The sequence below is a fragment of the Prunus avium genome, chromosome 4 (assembly GCF_965620075.1).
Source record: "Prunus avium chromosome 4, drPruAviu1.hap1.1, whole genome shotgun sequence".
Classification (NCBI taxonomy): domain Eukaryota; kingdom Viridiplantae; phylum Streptophyta; class Magnoliopsida; order Rosales; family Rosaceae; genus Prunus; species Prunus avium.
Genome location: NC_142287.1, coordinates 16,892,510 through 16,898,855, shown reverse-complemented (window position 1 = coordinate 16,898,855; position 6,346 = coordinate 16,892,510). Strand labels below are relative to the sequence as shown.

The window sequence follows — 6,346 nt, the reverse complement described above, 5'->3', positions numbered from 1 at the left end:
CTCTTCGAGTTTTCTGTGTAGTTTTCACCTCTCCTTTTGTGAGAGATTTCCACCTCTCTTTTTGTGAGAGCTTTCCACCTCTCCTTTGTGAGAGCTTTCCACCTTTTCTTTGTGAGAGCTTTCCACCTCCTTTGTGAGAGTTTTATTTGTATTGTTATGGCTTGATTTTCCAAGCTTTATCTATTTTTTGTCGCTAAAAGAAAATCGGGTATTTACGGCGTGCGTTGCATGCCGTAAATGACAATTCACGGCGTGCGGCTGCGTGCCACGAAAGGCCAAGCGGTAAAAAGCCTTTTTCTTTTACCGCGTGCATTCGCTTGCCACAAGCATTAAGAAGGCCATGATTGAGTTCTCGTAATAGGTTTGGACAACTATTTACAGTGCATTTTGCACGCCTTAATTGGTATACATTACACGGCTCTTTAGGCGCGCCATAAAATCTTTATTTGATACTAGTTCTCTTGCTGTGATCCCTAGGACTGAAGAAATCTTGCTGCATTATCTCTAAATGGTTGGTCTGCCATATTGAACTCTACAACAACACGAGACCCCTTCATTTTTCCTTTGGTAAGACTCAACAACTTTGTCTTACCCCTAGTCTTCTTCTTTGGTGCTTCTTTGTTAGAGTTATCTTGCATTCCTTGACTATTAGGTACTTCATTGGTTCATCTCGAGGTGGGGAATTAGAACCTCTATATAATATACGCAAGGATCCATTCCTTCTGCGACAATTGTTGCAGCAGCAACCACAGCCAATCGCTGCTTCTTTGCTTTCTTTTTGCCCTGTTTTGAGGACTTCAAAACATATGAAAATTTAAAATATCAGCAAATTCACAATTTGGTATTTTTTTTAAAAACAACTTAAACTATAACTTACTTCATCAACCATTACTTATGTTTGCTCAAGTGTTCATTTCCTCATAATCATGTTTCACATAATCTTGATTATCTATATTTAAGTCAAGTTGTGATACATCTAATGGTACTGATGTCGTGTAATAACTCTCATCAAAGTTCTCTAAGTCATAGAAACCTCTTGGTGGTGTTTTTAAAACACAATACCAACTTGATGTATCATTTTCTCTAGAAAAAAACACTTGTTTTGCCTGTGATGCCAATATAAACGGATCATTCAAAAATTGTTGTTGACCTTGGTGGAGGTTAACTAATGTAAACGTCTCTTAAACTTTGACACTAGTGTTTATGTTTGCCCAATCACAATGAAAGTTAGCCCAGCAAAATAACATAGTTTTCCACTAACATGTGAGCTGTCTCTTGCACTTGATCGACATTTCGTTTTTGCTTCAACATTAACACCAATATTTTGGGTACTTTTCTCAGCATACTTTGTGTGAAATCGATTTCCATTTATTACATAACCTGAGTACGATGTTACTTGTTCTCTAGGACCACATGCAAGCCACTTCATTAAATTTGACATATTACTACTATCACTCTTTCTAACTTTATTTTCAAGCCATGCACTGAATGTAGCCTTGTGCCTCTTTTGTAAGATTTTCACTCTTCAAAAGACGCTTATCTGAGCACTTTAATTCCTTTAAATGCATTCTGATATGAAGAAAAAGTGTTAAAGAAATTTGGATTGTGAATAAAGTTAGTTTAAACTTATTAAACTTACTATCAAGAATGCTAATCTTACTTACTCTATATATGGTTCAACTTCTAAAATATTTGTCAACACGTAACCATGAGCAATCTTTAACAAGTTTAAAGATAATATTTTTAGTTTCCCTTGACCAATTGGAAATCCCTCAACTATATTTTCATCTTCCAGATCCTCATTGCGGCTACGTTGAACTCCAATTTCAACTGCTTGTTTCATATACCCACTACAAAAATGTGAGCACTCTTCAGCTCAATATGTTTTTGCTATGCATCCCTCAGGTTTTGAACGATTTTTTTAGGTGAGACCCAAGGGTATCCATCGCCGACAGCAGTGACTAATCCCTTTCGCCGCGGGAGCTCTCCCAATAGAGGTAAACGGCTGGCCATGAAATGCGCTCCATTCCCATGGGCGGGGATCGAACCCCCAACCTCATGGTTAAGGAATGAGGTGAGCTACCACCATACCACATCTCATGGTTTTGAACGATTTTTTACTTATCCCTTTAGTATACCTAAATTACAAGACAGTTAGAAATCAAAATGGATTAGAAATATTTTAGTTCCTACATATACCTAAATCACAATATCTCTTATATGCCAATTACCTTTCGAAATGGTACATCCAACGAAATTGTACCGGGCCACCAAACCGAGCTTCTTGTGCAAGGTGAATCAGTAAGCGAATCATAATGTCAAAGAATGAGGAAGGAAAGAACCTTTCAAGCATGCACAACGTCTCTGCAACATCATCTTCAAGCACTTCCAATTTATTTTTATCAATCACTCTTTGACATACTTCATTGAAAAATGCACATAGTCGGAATATTGCAACCCTTGGTCCCTTTGGTAGAAGGCCTCTTAATGCTACCGACAATACTTGCTGAATTAGGACATGATAGTCGTGGGACTTAAGGCCTAAAATCTTACAATCTTGTAATGATACACGATTTGCAATGTTTGAGCTATAACCATTTGGCAATCTTAGATCTAAGATCCTTTTACAAAAAAAATGCTTCTCTTGTTTTGAGAGCGTGAATGATCCTACTTTACAACTAGCCCCATCATCATCCGGATGCAGATTTTTTCGAATTACCATATCTTTCAAATCCTTACGAGATTTCAAGTTGTCCTTTGTTTTTCCCTTCATATTCAAGAGAGTGCCAACAATGCTCTCACAAACATTTTTCTCGATGTACATTACTTCCAAATTGTGACGTAATAATAATGTCAACAACACAAAGAAAGGATATATCAACTTTAGCAATAAACCTCCCAAAGAAACACAAAGAAAGTATGAAGTCCTAATAAAATTGAATAAAAATAAGAGGTAAAATGACAAACCTCCCAATATGGCAACTCAAAGAAAACTGATTTCTTTTTCCAAGGCTATATAGAATCTTTATCTGTCTCTCGCTTCCTTTTTTTCTTGATCTTTTTCTTTGCTTTTCCCCAATCATTATTTAAATTCTTCACTACTTTAAGAACTTCTGAACTGATTAATGTTCTAGGCTTTCGTCCACATTCTATAGTTCCATCAAACCACCCTGCTTTTCCCCGAAATGGATGGTTGTGTGCAAGAAACCTTCTATGATTCATGTACACACACTTTCTACTATGAGTCAGCCACTTTGAACATGTGTCAACCCCCTCACACTGGACATGCTTTCTCACCCTTCGTGGAATATCCAGAAAAATTCCCATAAGCTGGAAAGTTGTTTATTGTCCACATCAATACAGCTTTCAAATTGAATGTGGACTTGTTCAAAGCATCATAAACACTTACGCCATTGATCCATAGCTCTTTCAAATCTTCTACAAGTGGTTCCAAATATACATCTATATCATTTCCTGGTTGCGTTGCCCCTGGGATGAGTAATGTCAACATTAAATTCTCCTTGGATATGCATAGAGATGGGGGGAGATCATATGCAACCAAAATCACGGGCCAACAACTTGTTGAGGCCCAAAAAAGTCACGGTTCGGCCCAAATAAATTCTCGGCCCAATGCAATACCTTACCGAGAAGAAACTCGATTTGGGCACGTGAAAGTTCGTCATATGCGCTTGCACACATGCCACGCCAAGCAAATAAGCAACACGCCACGCTACAAGCTTAACTGGGTCCAAGCCACGCAAGATGCCTGGGGCTTGCTTGAGTGGGTTGTGGTATGGATGGTAATAAGTTGACATGAGGCCCATTGATGGGCCAAGAAATGGAAGTCCCGGGGTTGCTTGGGAGCCTCGGAACTCAGGCCCATTTCTTAGGCCCAAACATGTGGGTGAGCACAAAGAGAAAATATCCCAACCAAAATATCCTAACCAAAATAGCCCAACCAAAATAGCCTATTGACTCAACCATAAAAAGCCCAATGCTTGAAAGAGATAGCCCACTTACTCAATAAACCAACTTGGCCCATACAATTACAATAGAAGAGCTGCAAAGCTCCAGCACTTGGCTGAAGCAGAAAGCCACGAAGGAAATTGGGAGGACCACGTGCGCAGAGCTACTGAGAGGCTTCAGCGCAGGAAGGAACAAGTTCCAAGCTACAACATCCAAAGGACCAAGGGATATTGGTGCGCAGGGAAGGATGCCACTTTTCGAACCAGCATACATAGCCATTTCTTTTCTTCATCAGATCTGGCCATGGAAAGAGGAGAAAAGAAGAAAAAGGAGAGGGATGAAAATAGGAATTCTTCATAGAGGCAGCTGTGGGAAAGGGGGCCTTGAGCTCCCAAAATCCCTGATTTTATGCAGAGGAGCAGAGTAGATTTCACCACAAGAAGATGATTGAAAGGATGAGGAGAGAAAGGAATGGAAAAGCTTGGAAAAATAGGAAGGAAGTCATTAGGGTTTCTTGGAAACAGATGGCTTCCAGCGCCTATAAATAGGGCCTCTTCTACCCAACAAAGAACAATACACAACCAGAGAGCAAGCTTCCTCTCTTGCATGCAAAACCCAACAATTTTCTTGCTTAGTTCATCTCCTCCCTCAACTTTCCCCTTTGTCATGCTATTCTGACATTTGACAGAGTCACTGTCGAGCTGCCGGAAATAGCGCCCAAGCCATCTTTTCCTTTCCTTCCCTCCTTTCTCAGCCAAACCTCTTTGCAAACTCTCCATCTCCTACCTTAATACCCCCTTTTTCTCCCAAGAACACTCAGTTTTCTCTTCGGTGCTCAACTCATGTCGATTTTGCTCCCATGCCACAAGCTTCTCATGCTAAGCCAAGAATTTATCTGTAAGCTGTTGTTATTTTTGTTGGTGAAGGTAACCAAGGTGTTTCCTAAGGCCTTACTGTCCTTTCGAAGCATTCTTGGGGCTTGATCTCTGAACTCAGGCTCAAGGGGCAATTTCATCCATTTTGCTATTTACAGCAACCCAGGCCCGTAGTAGCTGCCGGAAGAAAAAGACCCCTACACAACTATATTTAGAACTAAGATCAACGAAAGGATTAAATCCATCGAATGAAAGGCCGAGTCTAAGATTATGTGGATCTGAAGCAAAAGAAGGCCACTTATTATCAATCCTATTCCTTGCCAATGCGTCAACTGGATGTCACATCTTGCCGTCATAACTTCTATTAGTGTAATATCGTGTTAATTGTTCTACCTTTTCAGGTGACTTAAATATTCTCCTAAATCTTAGTATGATTGGAAAGTAACGCAAGATCTTTGCAGGGACTCCTTGTTGAATTTTTTTGGTACGTTCATTAATTTTCCACCGTGAAGAACCACACTTTGGACATGTCTCCTAGTCCTTTAAATCTTTTCTGAATAAACAGAAATCTTGCACACAAGCATTTATCTTCTCATATCCTAGATCAAAACCATTGAGTAATTTTTTGGTTGCATACAAAGAATTTGGAAGTCTGTTATCACGTGGTAGAAAACTATGAAGAAGATGAAGAAGCCCGTCAAAAGCTATATCAGTTAGACTATGCCTAGCCCTATACTTGTATAAGACAACAATTGCAGACATCTTTGTGTAAGAACAACCTGTGTGTAAGGGGAGTTCTACATCATCCACTAAAATTTTAAAATCCAGCTCTTCTCTATCTTGTGTAGGTTCAACAACATCATCATCTTGAAGGAATGCATCTCTATACATGAAATATGTCTCTGGCATTTCCCTATATTCATCTTGTACTGATGAACTTCGTTCTTCCCCATGAAAGATCCACCTAGTATACGTTGGATCCATTCCATTCATAACCAAGTGCCCATAAACTATACATAATGGTGATGTTGTAGGTTTAAACAACAACTGCAAGGGCATTGAATCTTTTCTGGATCCCTGTTATTAGCTTGAACCATATCAACAATCCTTTTGGCCCCATCATGATACGCACTAGAATCTCTATAATAAAAAAACTCATCATTCTACTAAGGAATTATATATGTAATATACACTATCTTAATATCTAAAGTTTGGGACTTTAAAATTAACCTTGAAAGGTACACCCATTCTTTATCCATAATGGCTTTTTTTTGTCTTTCCTTGAAATGTCCACAGACATGGATGAATTAATACGAATAAGGGAATCAATATACATCACAAAACAATGAGGACAAAACATAAGTAACCACTTCAAACATGTCATACAAGTAATTATTAGTCCTAATAATGGTTATGTAGATATATTTCATATAAAGCATCCCCCACAGGACAAAACTGATCACACAAAACAATATCAAGTTAAAGATGACACCTTCACTGATTTG

General features: G+C 38.8%; 1 pseudogene; it reads right to left on the bottom strand.

The window, feature by feature from the left end:
* Nucleotides 1–902: 902 nt before the first annotated feature.
* LOC148294922 (uncharacterized) lies at nt 903–6,100 on the bottom strand (annotated as a pseudogene).
* Between the last annotated feature and the right edge of the window lie 246 nt (nt 6,101–6,346).